The following is a 10,060-nucleotide window of genomic DNA, read 5'->3' as shown; positions in this document are numbered from 1 at the left end:
CCTGGAGAATCCCATGGACAGAGGAGTCTGGCAGGCTACAGTCCATGGGGTTGCAAAGAGTTGGACATAACTGAGTGACTGAGCAGCTCCCCCACAATACAATTTGTTGACTAAGTAAATTAATAGGGGGAGAGACCAGTCAGAGGATTGTAGTGGTTTTAATGGTGACACCCCAATGGGTAGGCCACCTCTGAATCCCTGGCAACTGTCTGTATATGATCTTATTTGGGAAAAGCAACTTTGCAGATATAAACCACTTCATCTTGAGATGAGATCATCTTGGATTATCTGAGCAGACCCTAAATCTAATGACAACCGTTCATATAAGAGACGCACAGGGGAGACTGAACAGGCAGAAGAGGAAGAGATAACACGACAGTGAAGATGGAGACGGGAGTGATGAAGACACAGGCCAAGAAATGCTTGAAGACACCTAAAGCAGGGAGGAGACAGGGATCAGATTTTCCTCTGGAGCCTCTAGAAGGAGCGTGGTCCTACTGATACAGTCAATTTCATACTTCTGGTCCCCAGAACTGGGAGAGAATAAATTTCAGTTGTTTGAAGCCACCAAGCTTGTGGGGATTTGTTATGGCAGCCACAGGAAACTAATACAGAGACTAAAGTGAGAGACATGAGCTGTATTAGAATGTGTCCTGAGCAGAAATGACAGCCTCACGGTAGATCTAAGGTGCGTGTGCTTGCTACGTTGTGTCCGACTCTTTGCAACTGTAGCTCGCGCCAGGCTCCTCTGTCCCTGTGATTCTCCAGGCAAGAGTTGGTTGCCATTTCCTTCTCCAGAGGATCTTCCTGACCCAGGCATCAAACCTGCGTCCCTTAGTCAAACCCACGTCCCTGACATTTCCTGCATTAGCAGGTGGGTTCTTTATCACTAGCACTACCTGGGATGCCCAGATCTAAGGGTAGATTTGTGCTACCAGAGGTCACCTTTTGGTTTCTGTGTTCCTTATGTAGCAATAAGGGGCGATGCTTACATGACTGAGGTGTCTGGACAAAGGACCTGTGATCTCTTGTGAGACATGCATTGACCCTGCCTGTGGCTGTAGAATACAGGGTTCTCCAGGTGGGGACCTTCTGAATGGGGAGTATTCCTGGGTCCTCCGTGACTGTCACGTGACTTGAGTTCTAAATGAGATGCAGAGGGTCAGAGAATCCCACACTTTGTAAGTTGGGAGAATCTTAAAGATCATTTTCATATGAAGATAAAGAGAATGGAAAGCAGTGAGATAAACACATGTCCCTTGCAGATACCAGGAATGAAATGCAGAGAGGTGGCTGGATGGTCCTCCATCACACTCAGAGGGCTGCTTTAGCCGATGGGAGCCAGACAGGTGTAGTAAGACCTCTTCATTGCCTTTTGATCTAACGCCACGTACCTTGACTTTGCCCTCCAGGCCAGCCCTTCTCACTAGTTGATGATGACTGCATTTGGGCAACAAGAGAAAGGCAGACCGACAAACGCGGACTTACTTTTTCACCTAACACAGCCAAATGGTGAACGATTTGGCTTGTACCCAGTTTTGCTGAAACTATGAAGGTCCAGTGGGATTCAGCTTTGATCTTGAGAGAGGCTGTGAGGGGTTTGTTTTTCACAGGGGCTTTAGCCTACAGTTAAGTGCAAACACCTGCGGAAGTAGTGGTAATTAGTAGGTAATTAGTAGTTAATGTTCTTAGAATTTAAAAAGAAAGCTTACATAAGTAATTACTTACTATTTCTTATAATGTGCTGCTTTTCTTGAGATTTCATATCCCCAGAACATTTGCCAAGTTCCTAGGTTCGTCAACATACTAAATTGTTTATTAATTACACACGTATATTGCTTTCACAAAAAAAAGAAAATACATTAAATGTTGGAAATAGGAATGAGTTATCTTTTAAATTATAGCTGAAAACTCATTTAAAATTACAAAATATGAAACTGATGGAGGCTCTGGAAGGTGGCCTTGATTTTTTTAAAAAATGGGATATGACTGGGAATGAAGAGATGGATAGAGAAAGAATGTTTAAGACCCTGTAATGAAACGCTAAGTGTTAAATACATCTCACAGAGGGTCCTTTTCATGTCAGCAGACACACATCTATGCCTTGGCTTGTCAGAAAGACCACCAGGACCCCCATTCTTATAGTGAACACTGCCAAGCAAGCAAGGCTAAGTGGTTCTAACAATCTCAGGCTCTTGAGGTGACTGAAGCAGAGGGACACATATTAATTAGTGCACTCTGACTCTATTTTCAAAGGATTTTTGCTTTAGAATTCTTAAAGCAGATTTCCAGCCCTTAAACCCTGGAGATTCTCTATGCCAACTGGAAATGGGCATTCATTCATTTACTTTGTTTAGAGGCTAGCGCTTTGAGAATGATGTCTAAAATCTGTTCCTCACTCTGAATCACTTCAAACCTTCAGCAAAGCAATCTTATAACTTCAATTTTCTCATCTTTAAAATGGGACTAATAGGTATGTTCCTTTTCTTCTCCCATGTCCTGCTGCTACACACAAATGTACCTCTAGAACTGTCAATTTATGTCACCTTTTAAAACCATAGTGGAGGAAAAAGTTCCAAAATTATATATCCATTCACCACAGCCATATCTAGCAATATACACATGTAAGAATAAAGACTGTGCTGTGTGCTCAGTCGTGTCTGACTCTTTGAGACTCCGTGGACTGTCGCCCACCAGGCTCGTCTGTCCATGGGATTTCCCAGGCAAGAATACTGGAGTGGGTTGCTGCTTCCTCCTAAAGGGGGTCGTCTCGATCCGAGGATCGAACTCAATGTCTCTTGATTCTCCTGCATTGCTGGGTGGATTCTTTACCACTAGCGCCACCTGGGAAAGCCCAAGAATAAAGACTAGGTGACAAATATATATACTTCAGTGATTGTTTATTCCTGTGTGGCTTTATTACTTTTAAACTAATCACTTATTATCTCAACAGAATTCCAAGTTAAGGAATCTTGAGAAATGCTTAAAGTAGGATATTTGAAGAATACAGAAACATCTGAAAATTGAAATCAAGATTCTGAGATCCAGAGAGGTCAGAATAGAAACCCCTCACCAGATAATACTCACACAGACTTTTTCCTAATAAGGGATTGCTTACAATGATTGTTCAAAGAAGCAGAGGGGAAGAAGGAAAAACCAGGAAAAACTTTGAGAAAAATAGACGTCAAGCTGGCAGACTTTTTTTGTTTAAATTTTTAATCGGAGGATAATCGCTTTACCATGTTGTGTTGGTTTCTGCTATCAACCTGACTCTGCCATAGGTAACATATGTCCTCTCCCTCTTGAACCTCCCTCTCACCTCCCACCCCAGCCCACCCCTCTAGGTTGTCACAGAGCACTAGATTGTAACTCCCTGTGCCATACGGGAAATCTCCACTGGCTATCTAATCTTACATAGGGTAATGTATATGCTTCCATGCTACTCTCTCAGTTGGTCCCACCTTCTCCTCCCACTCTGTCCACAAGTCTGTTCTGTACGTCTGCATCTCCATTTCTGGCAGACATTCTAAAGTGGTTTGTGTTTCTCTGAACATTTGGGATGTTAATCTCAGATAAAAGAGAATCTCCTCTTTTAAAATACTATCACAGGAGAAAAACTTTAAACTTCTTCTTTTTTGAAGATATTTTTAAAACTGCATGTCAATAGCTGATAAATTTAATATACTACTAATGGCATCCATTTTACCTTGGGCATCTTCAGTGGACAAGGATAATACTCTGTATTCTTTGGGAGCATTTTTTTTTTTTTTTGGTTCTTTTATCAGTTCTCCTCCAGGTGGAAGAATATCCTTCCTTAAGCCTTTCCTCACAGATCTTGTTTTCTGTTTTTTGTCGTTACATGTGTGTGTACATGTATGTGTGTGTGTACGTATGTACCTGGCCATGTTATTCTTTATCCTCCATTTCATATCACATATCACAATTTGTATTATTCATGTATTGGTTATTTATTAATTGTCTGTCTCATTCCCTCTAGACAGTAAGCTCCACTAGGAAGGAGACTTTGATGATCTTATGGCACAATATTTACCCAGTGCCTAGCCCAGGGTCTGGCACAGAGCTGGGATCCAACCAATATTGGTTAAATAAAGAACAGAATGAATGAAACAACATTTAAGCATTGACTCAGCATTGACTATAACAAGGATACTGCAGATTCTGTATGCAGTGTTTGCTTTTAGACTCATACTGAAAATTCTAGATAAGTCTATTAGTCACTGTGGTTCTCAAATTCTTCAGCCTTAAGTGAATGTTGTGAATTACTCAAAGGTCCTCCAAGTTGCCCATGGCTTTTTCTGATACTGCACCTGCCCCACCAAATCCACTTTGCTGTGTCCACCATTTTTCAGTGTACTGAGGAACCACCAATTTCTCAGATGCTGACTGTCACCCCAATTTGCTGCCCCTTACACGTTTACTAAATATTTACTATAACACGGTTGACCTATCTGGAATATTAGTTTCCAATATATTTATTCTCATATTGATGAGTATGAATCAAAAGTCATGCCATACACATTTGTAAATAAATAAATATATCTCTGGCTTCTAGCTGTGTCATTTAGTGGAACCTATCCTAGACACAGTAAATGCAATCATCTTTATTGTATAGAAAGCTCAGACAAATTGGTAAGAAAAGCAATGGATAAATGAAGATTAGTTGTTAATAAACAATTTGCAAAGGAGGAAATAGATTGGTTAGACAATTCATGGGAAAACATTTGATTTCTCTGGTGATCAAATAAATGCAAATTAAAATGATGGGAGATAGTTTTGCTTATTAAATTAGCAAAAATGTAAAGACATTCTGATGTTTTTATCCTTAGAAGATTTCCTAGTTTATCTGTGCTCTTCCTTCACTTTCATTTTGTTTCTCCGTTTCTTTTGTTGCTCTCTCTCTTCTTTTTTTTAATCAGTTATTTCCTTTGGAATTAAGTTTTGGAAACTTATAAATATTGCTTTGGAATTTTTCTTTCCTAAATGTATCTGTCCTTAACATGTTTCCAATTCTTTGAACCTGTTTACATTTGATTTAAAAAAAAAATTACTTTTTGAATTTTTTCAGCATCTGTAGTGAATTCCTCTCCCAGGATATTTTCAGGAGAAGGAGGGTAAATAATGAGACCATAGTGTTAGTTTGAAATTCTTTCTAACCTGTTATTTATTCTATTTTTAAGTAAGTCGTACTTTTTTTTGTCTGTAGTTTTTGATATGGACTACTCTAGAATTGTATATTAGACAAAAGTTCTAAAAAGAAAGACAGGCAGCTGAATTTCAGATTTTTAGTGTGTCTGTCATGCGACAAGAGATTTAGCATGTGCATTTGAGCCAGAGGATTCAGTGCAGCAACAGTGGCAAACGCAGTTCTCTCAGCCCCTCCGTGGTCAGAACACAGCCGTGAACAAACACACTGAGGAGCCATTTTTCACTGGCAGGAGAGCGGCAGATGTACCCGCTCTGTCTCCAACTTTTGCTAAACTGTAGTGGCACAAATCCAAGTTTCAAAGAAGTATCCTAAGCCTCTGGTCCTTTCGGATTGTAGCTGTCTGGTTTTTACAGCATCGAGATTGCCTGAGCTTATGACACTCAGGAGTGTAACAAGGACCTGAGGAGCTTCACGCTGCGGCTAGCGCTGTTTACTCAAAGCCATCTTGGAAGTTCACTGAAGCAGGGGCCAGATCTTTTCTGCACTGGGTGCCTTGGGGGGTGATCACAGACACTGATTGGGATCAGAACTGCACTGATGTGGACAATATAGATACAATCATGTCCAGATTTAGAGTAAGATGCTACATCGTGTTCCGGATCAAATTAATACACTAGGTTTTGTTTATGTCTTTTCATGGAGAACAATAGTCGCTCTTTTTGCTGCCTTGTTCCCAGTGAAATAGTCCGTGTATAGAGTTTCCCTTTTCAGTAGCAGTTGTGTCTACAAATGCTATTCTCTGAACGACAGCTAGTCTCAAAGCCACCAGGCATGCGATTGCCTGAACAAAGAGGTGCATTAAAAGAGTCTTGACAATTTCAGCTCCTAGAAACACAGGGGTCACACAAATCTGCCAAGTTGAAAGAAAACAAATCACTAGGGCAAGGCATTTTATTTAGTTCTAAACAGCATCTAGCACATGGATAGCATTCAAAAGCATTAATACAGCCGTAATGCAAATCAACATGGGCCTGCAGTCTAGGAGCTGAAAGAAATTAGGCTAAACCCTAAAGAAATCAGACCATGAGTAAAAAGGAATTTCAATAAAATTATCAAACATTATTCACTAATATGGCAGTCAGTCACCCGTGCATATCTTGTACTGGGGTGAGTTACAAAAGCAGTCAACACTTACAGGTAAAGACTTCAAGTGGAATGAAGGAGACAGGACAAACACAAATAAACAGAAGCAAAAGGGGCAGAGACCATTACACCACAGGCAAAACCAATGTCACCTCTTCAGATCTTGAGAAGAGAATTGTAGCTATTTATATAAGTAGGGAGGTTGCTGGGAGCTTGGAGGGAAGATTTCTATATTAAAGCGCGTGTGGTATGTTTCTTTTATTCAGGTATCACTAAAAATATGCATAGAATGTCAGGCACAGCTTAGGTGGAATTAAAATGATCATATATAGATTCTAAATTGATTCAGGGATTCAATAGGCTAGGGTACTAAGATCCTGGGTCTGCTTAGACTCATTCCTGCTTTCCTTCATTCCTTTATTAATTCAAGAAAGGTATTTACAGCTTGTTGTCTGTAGAAATGATGCTAACCACTGGGGGTGTGCAGAAAAATAAGTCATAATTCCTGTTCTCAGGAAAATCATAGTCTAGTGGAGGAGACAGACCTGGAAAATAGATAATTATAATTCTAATTATAATAGATAATTATAACAGCCTTCAACTGGAGGGTTAGGGAAAGCAGGATCTTTAGAATGGGTGGGTTTAGTCAGATACAGGGGAGCTAGAGGTGAGGATGTAACGGTTGTGTGTTGTTTTTTCCAGGAATGGTTAAATTCCCTGTAGCTGCCCAGAGTCCGGGATGAGAAAAAGTTAGGTAGATGGGAAAGGGATGAACTATGAAGGGCTTGGAAGCTCTGCTAGGAGACTTGGCCTTAGTACTGTAAGTAGTTGGGAGTCCAGGAGGCATTAAAGAAGGGGGAGACATGAGCTAATCTGTGCATTCCAGAGATAACTTAAGAAACTGATAAATATCTCATTGGACCATGTATGGATGACTGCTGTGTTAGTGAAAACCTTAGATAATTTTATTGAAATTTCTTTTTGCCTATCATCTGATTTCTTTAGAGCTCAGTTTCATTTGTCTCAGCTCCTGGTTCACAGGTCCAACTGATTTGCACTATTAATGCTTTGGAGTGCCATCCCTGTGCTAGGTGTATTTTAGAAGTGAATATCGTGTCTTCCTTTGTGATTAGATTTCTTTCTGATGGGCTGTTTTCCTGAAACATCATCCATGGCTGAAAACGTGGAGAAGAAAACAGCTGAGAATCTTCTCCTTCCTTTATTGCATGTTCTAGGTGCTGAGTCTAGGCCTGGGTACTCCAATCTTCCTCTTTCAAGGCCCCAGTAAAGAGAAGGAAGAATTGCATTTGTGAAAAGTTAACTTCTAGTGGTTGTTCTGTGTTCTGCAGAAACAAGTCGGAGCTTCATTGTATCCAAAGGGCACACAGTAGTAGTTCCTATCGTCACTGGATGATAAAAATCAGGAAACACTAGAAACAAACACTAATGCAATGCTTACTACATGTCAGAGTCTAAGTCCTTTACCTTCATTCATTTAATCCCTTTCTGTAATACTTGGAGATTGGTACTATTATCATGAAGAACCTGAAGCACAGATAGGTTCAAGTCATGCTTTGTGTAAGGCTGGAGTAGGATTTAAGCCCAGACAGTTTGGATCAAAAGGCTGTGCTATTAACTACTTAGCTCTACTCTAAAAGTTGTCTGTGTGTGCTATGTCACTCGGTTGTGTCCAACTCTGCAACCCTATGGACTGTAGCCTGCCAGGTTCCTCTGTCCATGGAATTCTCCAGACAAGAATACTGGAGTGGGTTGCCATGCTCTCCTCCAGTGGATCTTCCTGATAAAGGGATCAAACCCACATCTTTTTTGTATCACTACTACAACATCCTTTACATTCTTGATCACAACCAGATCATATACTTCCCCAAACAGTATATTCCAGTGTTGGACAGCTCAATTTATTATGAAGTTCCTCCTCTAAATGGAGAAATAATCTGCTTTCCTGAAAGATCAGTAAATTCATTGTGTTGATTCCGCTTCTCTGGAGTCCTTCAGAGTTAGTCTAACCCAAGTATCTGAAAGATGCTCTTTTGTTGCAAACTCATGGAACTATCTGGGCTTCCTGTTAGCTCAGCTGGTAAAGAATCTACCTGCAGTGCAGGAGATCCCAGTTTGATTCCTGGGTCAGGAAGATGTGCTGGAGAAGGGATAGCCTACCCACTCCAGTTTTCTTGGGCTTTCCTGGTGGTCCAGGTGGTAAAGAATTGCCTGTAATGTGAGAGACCTGGGTTTGATCCCTGGGTTGGGAAGATTCCCTGGAGAAGGAAATGGCAACCCACTCCAGTACTTTTGTCTGGTAAATTCCATGGATGGAGGAGCCTGATAGGCTACAGTCTATGGGGTCACAAGAGTTGGACATGACTGAGTGACTTCACTTTCAATTGGAGCTTCTCTGGATGGCCAACATGGTTTCCAACCCCCCTGCCCCACCCCGAGAATATTCTTTTCTGAATGGAACATAATTTCCCAAGTGTGGTTTGAACAGAAGAGAGTATTGTTCAGACTGTCATCCCTCTTGTTCAGGGTGTTTTTCTTCTTTTAATGGAACCCAAGATCCAGTGGAAAAGTCTAGGATTTGTGTGGGTGGGCTGTGGTAGATTTCCTTGGCAGGAGTGAATACTGCAAAGTGAGATACCAATGAATGAAAGGAGGGATGAGAGCACTTACATACAGGAAAGAGGTGGAATTTAAAGCCCACAATGAGAAATTGAAATCTCATGGAGAATCAACAGGGGCCCACTGAAGTGTTCTGAGAAAGGGAGTGACACGGCCAAAGTAGCTCTGGGGTTGTTTGGGCAAGTCCATTTCCCTGACCTCATCGACCTCCCAGCAATGGTAAAGGTGGAGGAGCCCTGTGAGCATTTTGTGGGCCTGTAAAAGGTTTTTGTTGATAGGTTTGTTGTATCCTGCCTCCAAGAGAGTAATAAATAAATGATAAAGAGACTTATCTGGAAAGGTGTGTTGGTATTTGAGTTCAGGTATTGGGCTGGGAGCTAGGCACTGTATATTCTGTTCCCAAATTTGCTGTGTGGTTTGAGGTAGGTCAATTTACCTTCTGCATCTCCGCCATCACACTCACTTGTTTGTGAAGTACTTTGTACTCCTTAAACAAAAGATGTTATCACTGAAAGATTTATTTGCTGAATGTTTTTGTACTTAGAAAGGACAAAGTAGAACTCAGGATTCCTGAACTTCTGCAGGGAAACTAATCCACCATTTTCAAGTAGAATCACATCAAAAGCTTACTAAGCACATAGAGCGTATATACAAATGGTGATATGAAAGAGGAAGAGGAGAATGTCATGATGCTGGTGATAATGATAATGTGATGGTGATAAAATGCTTATCGAACCTGTGCTGCATATTTTCAAAAACAATTTTCCCATTAATCCCCCCAACAACTCTATGAGCAAGGTACATTTATTCTTCAACTTGGTCAAGGAAACTGAAGTTCAGAGAGGTGAGTGCCTTGCTCAAGGTAATAGAATTAGAAGTGATGAAGTTGAGATACAAACCCAAAGCTCTAAGATTCTAAAGACTAAGCTTTAAAAATCTCTGCCAGAATTTTCCAAACTTGCCTGATCCCAAGGGTCACCTGTAGTGCCTATTGAAAATCCTGAGTTGCAGGTTCCTCCTGTAGAAATTCTACTTCTCACATCTGGGTCTAGAAACACGTTCTTTTAAGAAACACCTTAGGTAATATTCATAATGGGAAGTTGGGGTTGTCAG

Source organism: Bubalus bubalis, chromosome 22, assembly GCF_019923935.1.
Source record: "Bubalus bubalis isolate 160015118507 breed Murrah chromosome 22, NDDB_SH_1, whole genome shotgun sequence".
NCBI classification, from domain to species: domain Eukaryota; kingdom Metazoa; phylum Chordata; class Mammalia; order Artiodactyla; family Bovidae; genus Bubalus; species Bubalus bubalis.
The sequence above is the reverse complement of the archived record's forward strand: the minus strand, read 5'-3'. Positions refer to the sequence as shown.